Below are 17,853 nucleotides of genomic sequence, written 5' to 3'. Positions count from 1 at the left end.
TGCTTCAAAATAATCTGTAATGCTCATTCTAAATGTTAACTGTAGACTATAATAAATATAGGTTGAAATGGTAAAAAAAAAAAAAAAAAAAAAAAAAAAAAAAAAATATGTTTCCAGAGCTGGGGATGTGGTTCAGTGGTAGAGTCTTTGCCTAGCATGCATGAGGCCCTGGGTTCAATCCCCAGCACCACCAAAAAAAGTATATGTCTGCCAGAGTGTGCTACAAAAGATTTCATTGTTGTATGAATTTAATTTTGTTGACTAGGTTGAACCTTTCAAGGTTGGTGTGTATGTTTGTGTGTGATGTATGGTATTTTTAGGATAGTGTTTTTGTTTTGCTTTTTGGTTTTGCTTCCTGAGCTGGAAGAATGGAGACAGAAGTAGACTGCTGCTTAAGTAGGGGGTAAGGCTGGCATTAATAGATGACATATATAAGACTAAATAAATTGCTTTTACTTCCCCGTCCAAAAGATGATTTTCCAAATGGGAAGGACATTGTTAAAGAGGATTCAGAAAACAGTGAAAGAGCATCCAGATAATTTGAGTGAGTTCATATCTCTGAGGCATGCTAGATTGAATCTTAGGGTGCTGAAGGCATTAGCAGATACCATCTCTGAGCAACTCCCAGCAATCATAGAGTTAAATCTTGGAAAGTAAGGGAGGTTCCAGAAGACCTGAGACTTGCAAATGTTGTTCTGCATAGTGTTGAAAAAAGTCTAATTCCTAAAACTAGCGATGTGTGAAAAGCTCCCTTGCATAATTTCTCAATTACCACCAAATAAATGACTTGTGAACCCATAGAAGAGATTGCCTTGATCCCTAGGAACCAGCATAAATTTACCAATCTGTATGATGGGTTCATCATGTTTCCTTTTTGGATAGGGATTTCTTAATTGGAAGAGAATGTCATAGACAGTGAAGCACTTGGCAAAAATCTCTCACAAGAAATGTTGGTGGATCACAGAATAACTAAATGAATTCACTGATGATTCTAGTCCTATGTCACAGCACAGGTGATAATTGAGTGCCAGTCAGCTCAGGAAGAAGTTGCAGCAGCAAGTAATCAGACTTTTCATTAGCCCTAATTTAAGAAAAATTCTCAGGACTTAAAAAAAAAAATTATGGAGCTGGGGAGATAGCTCAATCGGTAGAGTGCTTGCCTTGCAAGCACAAGGCCCTGGGTTCGATCCCCAGCACCGCAAAAAAAAAAAAAAAAAAAAAAATTATGTGGATGATGGCACAGGGCTCAATGAATTAACTGAACCTGCAGAATAAATATCTGTTTGCCATATGAAATACATATCCTCTAACTATGAAAACAGACCAACACCAAATAAATACATTTATGAAAAATGAGAATTTTCAAGAACTGAGTTTGTGTTTAATGAAAGTGCAGTTTACTTTTTCTCATTTTTGGTTTTCTTGAGTTTCACCAGTTAAAAGTAAATGCAGTAGAACTTGTATAGTGAAAACAGTTCTTTTAAGGTTAATTTCCTTGTGGGAGAAAGCTGGGTCTGCTTACGTATGGTTGATAGGAAAGCCAGGTATAACATCCAAACTGTGAGATTTGAAGGGAAAGAGCAGGATGCTTATCCTAGCACTGCCACGAACTAGTTGTCATCTTGGAAAAGCGGCCACTTTACCTTTCTGGGCCTGAGTTTTCTTATCTGGAAGTTGGGAATGGCAAGGGTGGGGTGCAGTTAATCTCTTTGCTCCAGTCTCACTCCCAAGTTCTATCAGGCAGTATAAGTTTATTCTCATGTCCTTCAATGAATTTGGCCAAACTTCTAGACTAAATGGATCCTTGTAAATGTTTCTTACCTTTCCAGGCCTCTCTGAGAAAGGGTTCTTCCCAGTCTGAAAATCCCTTTGGATTTCTGTCCTTCAGGATCACGTTAAAATGTATTCACTTTCAACAGTTCTGTCACAAGGTTTGCTAAACACTGCAGTGACCTCTCTTTGATCTCAGGAGGACCCGGATCTTATTTTGTTCAGGGCACAGACCTACTCCCTTGGGATTTCTGGATGAACCCCTCTTTACCAGCCCAGAGGGCTCTCTGTGGCTTTACCCTGGATGGAGACTGTCCTTCCACGTCTCCATTCCCTATCTGCCTGTCCTGAACCAGCCCATGAACATCAGGTCTGACTCACCAATCGCTCTTCCACCTTTCTCCTCAGTACTTGATGCTGATTTAGTTGTAAACATCATGAGCATTTAATTTTGCACTTTTTGTCTTCATATTTTATTCTCCACTTTGTATTCATGTAATTATTTCTGAAGGAGTTGAAAATATTTCAGGTACCTCTTTTACTCTTGCTTAGTCTAACTCTCCGCTATTGTCAGTCATCAAACATGATCTTATGGAATACAATTTTTATATCTCTTCAGGCAATCTGTCCTTTTTTAAAAAATCTTTTTTACTTTAGGTTAAATTCTCAGTCAGGGGTGTCAGACTGAGGGGTACATTGATGTGGTTCTTGATCCATTTGGGATACCTTTGTTTTGATTAACAGAATAAACAAGAGGGATCACTTAAGCATGTTATATGCCTTCCTTAAAACCTTAAAATATTTAAGAATTCATTATTTGTATTTAAATATATACACATATATTCCTCCAATCCTGAAATAATTTTGGCAGGGGGGAATATTTTGCAACCTGAGTTATCTTGGGTACTTTTCGGCCCACTTTTACCTACTTTCTACCATTGACTTTTTTTCTATTATTTTAGTTGTTCTTTCTAGCTATACATGACAGTAGAGTATATTTTGACATATTATACATACAGAGAATAAGTGTAACTTGTTCGAATTAGGATCCCATTATTGTGTTTGTATGTGAGGTGGAATGACGTTGGCAGTGTATTCATACATAAGAATAGGAATCATTCTACTGTCTTTTCTATTCCCATTCCCCCTCCCTTACCTTCATTCCCCTTTGTCTAGTCCAGTGAACTTCTCTTCTTCCCCTCCTTTGTTGTGGGTTAGTATCCACATATCAGAGAGAATGTTCAGCCTTTGTGTTTTGGGTTTGCCTTACTTTACTTAGCATGATATTCTCCAGTTTCATCCATTTACCAGCAAATATCATAATTCCATTCTTCTTCATGGCTAAGTAATATTCCATTGTGTATATATACCATGTTTTCTTTGTCCATTTATTGTTGTAGGGCACCTAGGTTGGTTCCATAGATTGGCTATTGTGAACTGAGCTGCTATAAACATTGATGTAGCTGTGTCATTATAGTATGCTGGTTTTAGGTCCTTTGGGTAGACACTGAGGAGGGAGATAATGGGAGGGTCAAATTTGTTCCATTCCAAGTTTTCTAAAGAACTCTGTACTGCTTTCTCTAATGGTTGGACCAATTTGCAGTCCCACCAGCAATATATGAGTGAACCTTTCCCCCACATCCTTGCCAAAATTTATTGTTGCTTGTATTCTTGATAATTGCCATTCTGATTAGGGTGACATGGAATCTCAGAGTAGTTTTGATTTGTTTCTTTAATGTTGAACATTTTTTCATATATTTTTTGATCATTTATATTTCTTCTTCTATAAAGTCCCTGTTCAGTTCCTTAGCCCATTTTATGGATTAAATCATTTGTTTTGGGGCTGTTTTTTGTTTTTTCTTTTTGTTTGTTTTTCAGTGTCAAGTTTTTTCAGTTCTTTGTATATCCTGGAGATGAAGGCTCTATCTGAGGTGCAAGTGATAAAGATTTTCTCCCACTTTGGCCTCCGTTGACTTCTGCCACGAGTCTTCCCACCCTTTCCAGACTCATTCTGGGCTTCCTGCTGCTGTGCCCGAGCATGCTGTAGGCTTCCCTCTAAATTCACGTGACACATGCAGCTAATCTCTCACCATGGGTTTATTGCTGCTTATTACTGCTTAGTCCAAGAGAGTGACGTATTGTCCTGCATGTTCTCCACCTGCCACAATTATATCTTGGAGTCACATGTGTTTCTGTTAGCAGGTTGGGCAGGAAGTGAGCTGCCCATTATGGTCAAGGGGTAGAGTCTCTTTGCTTATCTGAAAGACAGCCTTTTTATTTCACCACCTGCAGCCAGTCCTTCGCTGCTACAGGGTCCTTGCAGGTCTTGCCTAGAAAGCTTTCCCAACCTCAACCAGCAAGACAGGTGGCATGAAACAGGAAGCCACGCCTGTGTAACAAGGTTCCTCTGCACATGTACTTGCGTCAAATGTCTGAATTTCCTCCCTGAAAGAAATAGAAGCTCTCAGAACTGATCTTGCTGCAGATTTAGATGGTGTGTGGTTCCTGACGAGGCTTCGTGTTTATCAATAGGGAGTCTTTAAAGCCTTCAGGATGTGACTGCTTTGGGGAAGCGTTTTTAGTCTGACTGCTCTCTAGACATGTTTGGGGGCTGGCTGATGTTAAGCAGTTCTAATGCGGCACCGTGGAGTGGCAGGTAAGTGGCTTTTATAAGTGTAGTTAACAACAGTGGAGGACAGAAATAGCCGGTGCTTCTCTGTAGCCCCAGAGAAGTGTAGCCTGAAGACACAGATGCCTTTTGATGCGCGTGTTTCGTGAAGGTCTCTCAAAGCAGGCTCCTGGGGGACACGGGAGTGAAAACTGCGCCATCGGGACCCTGATGCACTGGTTCTGGTGGAGTCCCTGGAGCTCCTTTAGCAACAGACTTGTTTGCATGCCGTGAAACTGTGATACGGCTTCGGGCAAATATTGACTCAGTGGGAAGTGTGGGTGTGCACAGCAAGGCCTGCGCCTTCCCTGTGGACTACTTCCTCATGAAGTTCGTTAGTCCCCGAACTCTGGGACAATGTGATAACATGGGAGTGGCAGGGACCATAAATGTCACAAGATTTTGAGCTCAGGCTGCGGTGTGGCGAGTTGTCCATATTTGTGAGACTTGAGTCTCAGAGGAGTTTCCCTGATGAAACTGAGAAGAGTTGGCCAAAAAATCTTAGAGGGAGTCTTTCTTTTCTTTTTTATTTATTTATTTATTTTTGTCTTTTTTCCATATTTTTATTGGTGCATAATAATTGTACATAATGGTGGATTATTACATATTCATTCATATTTATTTATTTTTGAATCTGTTCTAATTAGTTACACATGACAGTAGACTGCATTTTGACACATTGTACACAAATGGAGCACAACTTCTTCCTCTGGCTGAACATGGTGCAGAGTCACACTAGAAGTATAATCATACATGTATATTGGGTAATAATGTCTCTCTTATTCCACTGTCCTTCCCACCCCCATGTCCTCTCCCCTCCCCCCACTCCCCTCTGCATACTCCAAAGTTCCTTCATTCCCCCCTCCATTATGAATTAGCATCCACTTATCAGAGAAAACATTTAGCCTTTGGTTTGAAGGGTTTGACTTACTTCACTTAGCATGATATTCTCCAGCTCCATCCATTTACCTCCAAATGCCATAATTTCAGTCTTCTCTACGGCTGAGTAATATTCCATTGTGTACATACACCATAGTTTCTTTATCCATTCATCTGTTGTAGGGCACCTAGGTTGATTCATAGTAATCACCTAGGTAGATTCACATAGTATTGTGAATCGAATTGCTATAAACATTGATGTGGCTGCGTCACTCTAGTATACTGATTTTAAGTCCTTTGGGTATAAACTGAAGAGTGGGATAACTGGATCAAATGGTGGTTCCATTCCTAGTTTTCTGAGGAATCTGCATACTACTTTCCAGAGTAGTTGCACCAATTTGCAATTCCACCAGCTATGCATGAGTGTACCTTTTCCCCCACATCCTTGCTAACATTTATTGTTGCTTGTATTCTTGATAATTGCCATTCTAATTGGAGTGAGATGAAAAATTAGAGGTTTTGATTTGCATTTCTGTAATCACTAGAGATGATGGACATTTTGTCATATGTTTGATTGATTGTATTTCTTCTTCTGTGAAGTGTCTGTTTGGTTCCTTAGCCAATTTATTGATTGGGTTATTTATTTTTTTTGGTGTGGAGTTCTTTATATATCCTGGAGATTAGTCCTCTATCTAAAGTGCAGATGGTAAAGATTTTCTCCCATTCTGCAGGCTCTCTCTTGATGCTATTGATTGTTTCCTTTTCTGAGAAGGTTTTTAGTTTGAGTCCTTCCTATTTATTGATTCTTGATTTTACTTCCTGCACTTTGGACGTCTGGTTAAGGAAGTGAGTTTCTAAGCCTACACGGTGGAGATGTGGTCCTACTTTTTCTTTTATTAGGTGCAGGGTCTCTGTTCTAGTGCCTAAGTCTTTAATCCACTTTGAGTTGATTTTTGTGCAGGATGAGAGGGAGAGGTTTAATTTCATTTTGCTACAAATGAACTTCCAATTTTCTCAGCACCATTTGTTGAATAGGCTCTCTTTTCTCAAGTCTTTCTAAGGACTCCTTTAGTTTTAAAATCTCTAATTAGTATTTCTAAATGTCCATTTTACTTGCCCATTTAACCACAGCTGGGAAATATTGATTTATAAAGGAACAAATATATTCTAGGTCTTTCCATAACACAGATGATTGTTCACGTTTTAGAGTGTTTCCTTGTAGCCTTTTTTCTAAATAGATGTTTTTAAGAACTGGTAAAAGAGAGTACATACATACATCTCAAAACTTGAATCACATGTACATTTTTATAAAATGATTTCTGTTTCACTTAGCATTGTACATTGCTTGTCGTCTGAGGGGCGCTTGGAGTTCTTACCCAAACGCAGATTCTCTTGGTCTTTTCTGCAGTGTTTCTGAGTTCTCCATTTTGGGAACAACATTACAAGCACCCTCCAAAGTAAACACCCGTGGCTCATGAACATCCCATGAGTGCAAACAGCCAGCCCATGCTGTCCAGTACCCACGCACAGACTCCCACTACCAGGGACTACAGTGGAGGGTAGTGGACCACCTTTAAGTAATGGCATTGGCTCATGACCTGACACTGTCAGATGCGCTCCACATACAGGGTTAATTTGTTTGTGCACAACCAGGTGAGGTGGGGCTGGCTCTGGGCCCAGGGATGCATCGGAAAAGTGGGGAACCAGTACTTTTCTTTCGTGCCCTTCCCCTAGTATGCCCCACCTCTCGCCCCTTTCCTGACATTTCTCTTCTCCTTCTCCCCTGGTTTTCTCCTTCCCCTCTGTTCTTGTCACAAATCATTAACTGAAAGACTTTGGTGGAAGGAAGGGGCAGGGCTGGTTGTCATGACCCTGCTCATAAGACATTTATGTTCCCTCAGTTTTCAAGTCAGTGAGTTTCAGAGTCAGAAGATAATCTTAGCTAAGGTTTGAAGAATAAGTGAAGTTGAAATGCTATTGAATTTGTAAAAGGTTTTTTTTTGTTATTGTTGTTTTTTTGTTTTTTTGTTTTTTTTTTTGGTAGGATTTTCTGTTTGTTTGCATGTGGTTTCAGTGACTTTAATGGTTAGATTGGTTTTGGTGGGCTTTCTTGGAACTCAAATGCCAGAGAACCTGTAATAGGAAATACTATGTTTAGTGGTAATTTTTACTACATCACTATATGCGTAGTAAGGTCACTTCTAGTTCTAAAATTCCATGATTTATAGCATTGTTTCTATGGAAAAACACATTCCAAGTTCCAAACTGCTGAGTTTTGGACTCTAACTCCTTTGAGACTTGGAACTACCCATATCGTCTTTACTATCTTTAAATATGTAGGTAGGTGTATGTCATTGGCTTTAAATATGCAGGTAGGTGTATGTCATTGGCTTTTTATTTGTAAATAGCGGTAACAAAAGTAACTATTGTATGAGTGATTACGAAGTGTCAGATACTGTCATAAGAGCCTTCATATATTCGATTGTTCTCCTGCTCACAGTGATTCTTTGAAATAGGCATTAATATCTGCATTTTACAGATGAGGAACCTGAGGCTTACCAGAGACAAGAGGTAACCACAGACCCGTCTGAACCCCTTCTTGCAGCCTTTCTTTGGTGTCTGATACCTCCCAACCACATGCTAGTGAGTCTTTCCTCTTTTTGCTTCCTCCCCAAGGATCTTTTCACAAGAGAGATGAAAGTTGATTCTTTTAAAAGCATCTATTTTAAAATCAGTACTATTCCCACCAAGAGACCCAAAACCTCAATTCCCTTTGATCACATCAAATACCATGATGCTTCCCTGTTGCTTTTTGGTAGTAGTGAATGACAGTGGGCATGGTCTCAGGAACTTGCACAAAGAGTGGCTTTTAGGAAAATATTTTATACAAAATAACACCACAGTGTTCAACTACAAAATTCAAATGAACATACCAAAAAATGGTTTGTGAAGGATAGAATGCAGTCATCTACAGAGATGGATAGCCCATATCTTTCTCTTTTAACATAGTTACTTGGAGTGTTCACATAAATCTGACTTCACACATGGGCCAGGAATGTTCATTTGATCATTCACTCATCATCGATGAAACTTTTAATGGGCCCTTGTCTGTAGGTCCAGTTTCTGTAGGTCCAGGGGATACAAAAGCAGATGAGACAAAGGAGCTCAGAACCTACTGACTGCAGGCCTAGGAACTTCATAAACAGTTTTTAAATAGCTCACATAGCAGGATGTCTTTTTAAATTATCTTGATTTGAACTGATTGCCCATAGAAACAATACATATGTTTGAGGGAAAATCCCTTTCAAATAGAATAGATTTGATAAGCGATATTTCCAATAGCATAAAGACTCTTCCAGCATGTGTTGATTTGCTAAAACTAATTTTAGCAAATGAAGTGGGCACTGTTGACCTTGGTGCATTTGCTTGACCAAAGTGCCAGTTCATTGAAGGTGAATTCCATTTCATATTTTATAACCCTGCACTTCAAGACTTACTTAATAAACCTGTAAACCCAGTGGTTGGGGAGGCTGAGGCAGGAGGATCACAAGTTCAAAACCAGCCTCAGCAATTAAGCGAGGCCCTAAGCAATTTAGCAAGACACTGTCTCAAATTAAAATATAAAAAGGGCTGGGGATGTGGCTCAGCGGTTAAGTGCCCCCAGGTCAATCTGTTATACACACACACACACACACACACACACACACACACACACACACAGACCCCAAAAAAGAAAAAAAAAGATTTGCTTGATAAGAAAAAGGGAGAATGAATGGATGGCGATAAAGAGGCTGCCAACCTGTGATGGTTACTTCTTGGGTTTCGTTCTGAGCATGTATTGAAACTATAGGCACCTCCAGTGGGGCTCAATGGCAGTCCCACCAGGTCTTCCTGTGTGACATCTGAGGGGAGGACTCGTAAGGCTTAAAGTTGGTAACTTGGCCAGAGCCTTGTTTTAGTGAGCTTTTCGTTGCTGTGACTAAATGATCTGACCAGCACAATTATAGAGGAGGAAAGGTTTATTTGAGGGCTCACAGTTGCAGAGGTCTTACTCCATAGAAGGCTGGCTCCATTCCTCAGGGCTTGAGGTGAAGCAGAACGTCATGGCAGAAGAGCGTGGCAGAGGGAAGCAGCTCTCATTATCAGCAAGCAGGTGGGGGCGGGGGGGGAGAGAAAATGCGACTCCACTCTCCAGATACAAAATATATACCCCAAAACCACACCCCAATTCCAGTCTCCTCCAGTCACCCTACCACTTCAATTAATCCCATCCGGGATTAATTCACTGATTAGGTTAAGACTCTTACAACCCAATCACTTCTCCTCTGAACCTTCCTACATTGCTCACATGTGAGCTTTTGGGGGACACCTCACATCCAAACCATAACTAGCCTGTTTTGGGAGAGCTTCAGAGCTGAGTTTGGTGGTAGCTCCTGGTGGCAAGGATCCTTTCTGGAACCACATTTGTCTTCCTGGAAGAAGGGGAAGGTGCAGAAATGAGACCTGCTGATGTAGACAGGAGGTATAGCTTCAGTTGCTACAGCTGCTGCAGGCTTTGCCTGGTGCAGCAAAGGCTGGGCAGTGTCAAAAGGTGAACCCGGAAGCTACCATGATCTCAGTGTTCAGAGAGGGCACAATGAACCTCAGTTTTGGAAAGTGTGTTTTCCATAAGATATGCTACCACAAAGAGGTCAAAAGGGTAATCTGCCTCCTGCCTCCAACAAATATATTTCAGGGGGTACCAGAAAAACCAGTTTTCTGTAGTTTCCCACACTTCCATTAAAATGTATTCAGTGGAAAAATGTATCTTGCCTCTGGATGAAAAATAGAAATAAAAAGCCCCCCTTCAGTTTGCTAGAATCTTAAAATATCTGTATCACGTAATACTCAATTCCATCCATGTTTACAATTGCTCCTTCCTCCTACTCCAGCCTGTTGCAAGAAGGGGCTGTGGTTGGATGCTTTCCTGGTAACTCAATCATTTTTACTTCAGGGTTAGACTTGGGTTATGGGGCAGGAGGGGAAAGGAACATCTCAAAATTTTTACCCGGCAGGTATTAGCATAGGAGAGTTGTGGGTGTCTAGAGCCGATCCTTTCTCCCATGGAAATTTTTTTGTGAGTTCTTTAGAGATATCCACTCACCCTGTCTCTGGGGACCTCTTACCCCCCATTTCCCTGGTGTGGCTGCTCAACTCTCTTCAGCCTCATTGCAAACTCCTTTTTCAGTCTCTAGGAAGCCCACTGGTCCATTTGTACTCTTCTGTCCTGGGTTCAGGTTGCTGTCCAGGTGGCCCTTGTTGGGCAGAGCCTCATACAGCCCCAGACATGTAATTTACCATATGGTCTGTGGGTGATGCACTGGAGGAATGCAGGCGGAGCCTAGTACAGTTGGGGTTCCCTTGAGTCATTCACCATTCCACCTCCAGGCAGAAGTCTCTAACAGGGTCACAGAGCTTTCCATATTCTTAAGACTCTTACTTTCCGGATGATCCTGTGGAGGCCGCTCCCTAGGCCAAAAGGGGGAGTACAGGTTCCCTTAGTCCTTTACTCTAGGACTAGTCTGCAGCCCACTTACTTGGAACAGTCTCTCCTCCTAGTCACCAACATCCTGACCCAGCTGTGCCATTACTGCCCAGTGAGAAAGGTTGGGGACCACATTCTTTGAAGCACTGCAACTAGACCTGGTACGTCCCTTTGGAATCTGGTTCCTAGTACATCTTAATGGCTTACTTGGCATCCCATTTTAATTTTCTCTAAGACTTTTTTAGGGACGCAACAGTGCTTGTCATATCCTCTGCTCTTGGGGATTCACAAAATGCACAGCATTTACTCCAGCCTCTTCCTCGGACTCCTTCCTGCTCCGGGGTTTGACTCTGCCTGCATCTTCCACCTGGGACGCTCAGCTCCCTGCCCTCTTCCTGTCTTTGTGTCACTTCAGGATTCTCAACTGTTGCCTCCCCCTAAGATACTTCTTTGCTGCCCAGCTAAGTAGATGTCCCTTTCATTTTCCATCACTGTGTTCTCCTTATTTCCTTCACTGAATGTATTATAGATGATGAAGTTTCCAAATAAGTCATACAAACTATTTGCTATCTTTTTCACCAAATGGGAAGTCCCACAAAGGAAATGTCTGCGTCTCTTTTGTTGAGTAATGTACACTCAATCAGTGCTCACTAAATATTGGTTGAATAAGTATACAGAAGGGTTTGTTTAAACCATCTTTCCCCAAATACATCTCTTCTTTTTTTAAATTTTCATTCCAGCAGTTTATTTTTATGTAAAATATTTTTAAATTTATTTATTTTGATTCATTGTAAACAAATGGGGTATGACATCTCTTCTTTTGTATTAACCCTTAACATCTGGAGTCTTGATTATCTGAGATACACAGGAAGTGCTGATATGATACGAGGCTTAAGTTTTGCTGTATTTTTCTGTGCTTTATTCTCTCCTCCTTTTCTCTTCTCCTCTCTGGCCATGTCTTTCTCACTCACTGTCACTCTCTTCTGTTAAGAAGTTTGAGACAAAAAGAGTGTCGTTTCCACCCCATGCTACTGATGGTCACATGGAGGAGATGGTAGGTGTGAGATCACACAGTGTTTAATGGCAAGCACGACTTAGAGCTCAGCATCTCTCCCTAGGTCTTGTCAAGACTCTGCCTCCCCTCCGGTCCCTCTTATCCAGCTGGCCCCTGACCTTGCAGCAAGGCTGTGGCCTGGCTTCCTGTTTCCACACTCCTCCAAGGTGACTATGGCCCAACCTTGGCCTGGAATGGAAAGACCAGTTCCCAGGCCTGAACCTACCTTGTGTGGTATAGGGTAAGAATTTTTCTTGGAGGCTCAGTTCTGTGGAAGCAGTGTATTTACTGGTAGCAAATTCCCATAGTTGTGGGATCTTCCCTTTCCTACCCACTTCCTGCCCTAGGCCCACACAGTTGGGGATTTGTGAGCCACGGGCAGTCTTCCTCCCAGGAAGAAGAAGAGGCTGGATTTTGAAGGAAGGAATAGTGCTGGGGCCTTCTGCACAGGCTGCCCTTACCCCAGCCAGCAGTCAGACTACTTCACATTCTTCCCTGGACAAGGTTCACTTCACATAAGGGTCCTTGGGACAGTCCAGACTCCCAGAGGTGACAGCCTGGGTGGACTTAGTTCAGGAGGAAAAGGCTTATCTCACATGCACACATTCTTCTGGTGTGTCCTATCTGGTTATTATCACATTGAAACTGCAGCTGTCATTGTTGGTCGCTTAATTACTGCCTATTGATTGTAAAATAATAGACCACCAATTTCGTGAGTTAGTTATTACTGCCGTGTTGTTTTAAAGTGTACATTGTAACGCAGCAATGTTTTACTTTATGCTGTCATTTTGATGAGTATCATTAGTTACCTAAATAATAATCTTGCATTTGAAATATGCTTCTGCATTAATATAGCACTTTCATTTTATTATCTGGGTTGGTTGTAAGAAAATGCAAGTATGCAACTAGCTTTAGGAGACTGCCAGGTAAAATTTTTATCCTTGGTATTACTTTACTAGAAATGGTGGCACAGTGTGACTATTTTTACAGCAAGTATTCATTACTTTAGTAACAAAAATTAAAAGTGAATTTTTAAATGGTATGATTTGGTCTTCCTTAAGCCTTCTTGTCAAAATCCAAAAAAGTAAGGTATGTCATTGGGATTTTAATTGGAATTGCATTGAATCTGTATAGCCCTTTAGGGAGTATGGCCATTTTGACAATATTAATTCTGCCTATCCAAGAACATGGGAGATCTTTCCATCTTCTCAGGTTTTCTTTAATTTCTTTCTTTAGTGTTCTGTAGTTCTCGTTGTAGAGGTCTTTCACCTCTTCTGTTAGATTGATTCCCAAGTATTTTATTTTTTTCGAGGCTATTGTGAATGGGGTAGTTTTCCTAACTTCTCTTTCTGAAGATTTATCACTTATGTATAAAAATGCATTAGAGTTATGAGCATTGATCTTGTAACCTGCTACTTTACTGAATTCACTTATGAGTTCTAAAAGTTTTCTGGTGGAATTTCCCGTTTCCTCTAAATATATAATCATGTAATCAGCGAACAGGGATAGTTTGAGTTCTTCTTTTCCTATTCATATCCCTTTAATTTCTTTGGTTTGTCTAATTGCTCTGGCTAGAGTCTCAAGAACGATGTTGAATAGAAGTGGTGAAAGAGGGCATCCCTGCCTTGTTCCAGTTTTTAGGGGGAATGCTTTCAGTTTTTCACCATTTAGAATGATATTAGCCATGGGCTTAGCATAGATGTCCTTTACAATGTTAAGGAATGTTCCCACTATCCCTATTTTTTCTAGCGTTTCGAGCATGAAGGGGTGCTGTATTTTATCAAATGCTTTTTCTGCATCTATCGAAATAATCATGTGATTCTTGACTTTAAGTCTGTTGATATGGTGAATGACATTTATTGATTTCCGGATGTTGAACCAACCTTGCATCCCTGGGATAAAACCCACTTGATCATGGTGCACTATCTTTTTAATATATTTTTGTATGCCTTTACTCCATGTACAAACAGAGAAACAACATGTATCCCATTTGTTTACAATAAAAATAAATTTAAAGAAAAAGAAAGTCAGACATAAGGGAAAAAAAAAATCCAAAAAAGTGAAACACGAGAAGACAGATTCTGTCCCAGCTCATACAAAATAAATCATATTATCTTGACTAGGAATCAGTACTCTAGAATTAACCAGAATGTGGTTTAATGCTGCATTGTAAAGACATGGGGTTTCTAACCCAGAGTTTGGTTAACACAGAGGCCCATATTATTTACTTTTATTCAGGTAAAATTCACAGAACATAATTTTATCTGTTTTCTTCTTGTTGTTATTTTGTTTTTCATACTGGGGATTGAACCCAGGGGCACTTTTCCACTCTGCTACATCCCCAGCCCTTTCTATTTTTCATTATGAGACAGGATCTCACTGAGTTGCTGGGACCTCCCTAAGTTGCTGAGGCTGGCCTCAAATTTGCAATCCTCCTGCCTCAGCCTCTCAAGTCACTGTGATTACAGGGACAGAAAAGAGGAAGTCGTTACTTTTATCTAGATCCAAGACATTTTTACTGCTCTAAAATAAAACCCCATACTCACTAAGTAGTCACTCTTCATTCCCTGCTCCCTATAGCCCTAGGCAACCATTAATCTGTTTCTTGTTTCTGTGTACTTTACTCTTCCAGAGATTTCATATACATGGAATCATACGATATGTGTCCTCTTGTGTCTGGCATCTTTCACTTAGCATGATGTTTTCAGGGTCCATCCACATTATAGCATGTATCAGTACTTTATTTCTTTTGATGACTGAATACCCAATATTTTTAGTATCAAAACATTTGGGAGGTGACTTTGAAAACTCCAGCACCCACCCACACACAGGCCCACTAGACCCACCCCTCCATGGGTGCTAACCTCCTCTCGCAGCAAGCGCGAGATTGTAGTTCCTGAAACAGGGTAAATGCTATAGGAACACATGCCGTTAGAGCTGTAATTTGTTGCATGTTACTTAAAACTCAAGAAAAGGGCTGTAGGCAGTGGCCTGCAAGTATTGCAGGTAATTCTTCATATGCCAGGCACCTCCTGGGAGAACAACAAATGTTCACTAAATGATGTAAAGAAAACAATGGATCACCAAAAATATTCTCAAGACCCTTGCAGCATAGAAGTTTGTTTTGGCATGAATTTTCCAAGCAGTGTTTGCAACACCTTGTTTTCCTTGCAGTCATCCCCACTCAGGTTGGGACCTGCTGGTATAAGATCTTTTCTCTAGCCTTGTGAGTGTTGTGGGCTAAGGGAAAGACAGTTTTGGAGGTGGACAGAGCTGAGTTCAAATCCCACCTCTACCAGTTGTTAGCCATTTTTCCTTGGGCACATAACTTTTTAAGTTTCCTCATAAGTAAAATGGGAATGTCTACTTATTTCCCAAAGATACCCCACCCTAATTCCTGGAACCTGCAGATGTTATTTTATTTGGAAAAAGGGTCTCTGCAGATGTAATTAAAGATTTCAAGATGAAGAGATTGTCCTGGATTATTCTGGTAGGCTCTGGATGTCATTGTCACTGTCCTAGTAAGAGAAAGGCAGAGGGAGCAGCTGCACAGATACACAGAGAAGAGAAGGCAATGTGAAGATGGAGAGATTGCAGCGCTGTGACCTCAGGCCAACAAGTGCCAAAGCTGGCAGAAAACAGGCTGGCAAGTTTCCAGAGGGAGCATGGCCTTCTAGTACCTCAATTTCAGCCCATGCTAGGTTTGGACTTATAACCTCCAGAACTGTAAAAGAATATATTCCTGTAGTTTTAAGCCATCAGAAGAATTGTTTGTTACATCAGCCACAGGAAACTAATACTTCTTTTGCAAGGTAACTTCTGACTACCTAAAACTATTACATTATAGTTTATTTTCCTCTCTTATATCCTGTATCAAAGATGGCATTTCTCAAACTTTGAGAATAGTGGTTTTACCTCTAGATCCTTGGCACTAGTGACATCTTGGGCTAGATGATTCTTTGTTCTGGAGCTGTCCTCTGCATGGTGATGTTTAGCAGCATTCCACTAGATGCAATAGTGCCGTCCCCTCAGTTGTAACAACCCAAAATGTCTCCAAACATTGCCAGGTACCAACAATGGGTCAAAAATCACTCCCTGTTGAGAATCACTAGCCTAGAGGACAGTTCCTGGGTTTGTCCCAATTCCATCTTTAATTGGGAAGGTGAGACAACCTCTCTGAACCTCAGTTCATTATCTAGAAAATGGTGGTAGTACCTATATCACAGGGTGTGATAAGGATACACAAATGATGTGAAGGCCTCAGAACAGCACCTGATCCCCTAGTCAAGTATTAAATAAGTGACAGTTATTGACCCATGATCTGTCACTAGTTTGTCATGCTATTTTCTATAGTTTCCACTATAGAATTAACAGGCACTTAAATGTTTTCCAAGTAGCAGTTTCTATTGTAAAGATGGGCATATGGTTTGAAGTTACACATCCTTCCCGCACTGCCCTCCCTCCCAGCCCATCGCTCTCCAATGTTGTGCCTACGTGTTGAGGCATCATGGCTCAAGTTATGTGCACCAATCGCCTGTCAGTCATACTCACTCACTGAACTCTTTATATAATGCCCTGGATAAACTGTAACAACAAGCAAAACCCCTTCCATCTGTCAGTGATATTTCTATTATTCCATAATTACAGCTTTCTCCTCAGTGACGGAGCTGTTGAATTCGCATAGGGATGTGTCACTGTCTCCATTCAAATGTGTGAAATATTTAGCAGCGTTTAGCAGTTTTCAGTGAAATGTTAGAAAGTGTTTTGAATAGATACCATCCTTTACTTTTGTAAGGAAGGGGAATGTGCTCCAATCATGGTCTAGGCCATTGTGTCTAAACACTGGGGACAGAGCCATGAATAAAACAAAGATCCCTGGTCTCAATGAGTTTGCGTTCCAGCACACAATTATACTAATATGCACAATGTATTTGTCAATGGCATGGTATGTTAGATGGTGATAGACTATGGAAAAACAATAATCTAGAGCGAGTAGGTTGGGGTTGCTAAAGGTGACAGTAGATGTAAGTTGTGGTATTAAGCAGGATGGGAAAACTTTTAAATATTCTTGTTTAGATAAATGGAAATATCTTTGAGTGGGTTGAAACCAGTGTAAGTTAAAGCACCTCTGCTTATGACTAGCAGTTGGAATAACTGAGCCTTTCAAAGATGGAAAACGTTTTGCTTCTTCCCCACCAGAACTGCCTGGCAGTGCCTTTCAAAGCTAAGCCGTGTGGCTTTGGTTTATCCTAGCTGCCGTGGGAATTCTTCATAGAAATGGTTCAGGGATCATTATTAGCAATGCAGTCTCAGGGAAGACGTATGCCTAGTAGGTAAGAGAAAAGATTTTTGCGTCAAACAAACCTCCTTTTTAATTCTGGTGTGCCACTTGTAAAATGAATGATTTGGGGATGTCATTTAATCTAAGCCCTAGTATCTTTATAACCATTATAAGGATTAAATGAAATTACATAGTGAAAGCAAGTAGACTTGTGTCAAGGGCGTCATAAACCCTCAGAAATTGTTGGTATTTGTAATTTTGTGATTGCATAAAAGAATATTTCTAAGGTATTATGCAAATATTCATAGACATTGTGACCTTTTTGTAAAGTGTACCTGTAATTATCAGTTTCAAATATGCAAACACTTCTCTAGTAAATCCTGCCAAATGGATGTCTTCAAAGAGAAACTGTCAACTGACTTGTTGTGAGCTTGGGCTTTGGACACATTTTGAATATTCCCTGTGAACTTGCACAAAGGGACACTGAAATGGAGAGACTGAAATTGAGGCAGTGAGTGATTCAGGTAATGAAAGACCAGCTATTTTTAAAATGTGATTAATTAGTTCTTGGGGATGATTCCATAGATGGACTTTTCCAGGTAATGATATGGCTCTTTACTTTGTGGATGAAGACTTCTATAGATAAATGGTGCTGGAATAGAATGGGTTACCCCATT

General features: G+C 40.6%; 1 protein-coding gene across 2 annotated transcripts in view; it reads left to right on the top strand.

Annotated features, from left to right (window-relative positions):
* Positions 1-17,853, top strand: part of PIP5K1B (phosphatidylinositol-4-phosphate 5-kinase type 1 beta) — a 294,504-nt gene that overhangs the window by 31,774 nt on the left and 244,877 nt on the right. Inside the window, exon 2 of one of the 2 annotated variants that reach the window (XM_079112038.1) lies at positions 7,857-7,960. The exons of the other annotated variant lie outside the window; for it this stretch is intronic. The gene's annotated coding sequence lies outside the window, so the exon portion shown is untranslated. The remainder of the gene's footprint in view (positions 1-7,856; positions 7,961-17,853) is intronic. 2 annotated transcript variants of the gene reach the window in all.

The sequence above is a fragment of the Sciurus vulgaris genome, assembly GCF_902686455.1.
Source record: "Sciurus vulgaris genome assembly, chromosome: 15".
In the NCBI taxonomy this organism is placed as follows: Eukaryota; Metazoa; Chordata; class Mammalia; order Rodentia; family Sciuridae; genus Sciurus; species Sciurus vulgaris.
Note: the sequence above shows the minus strand (reverse complement) of the source record. Positions and strands in the feature narration are given on the sequence as shown.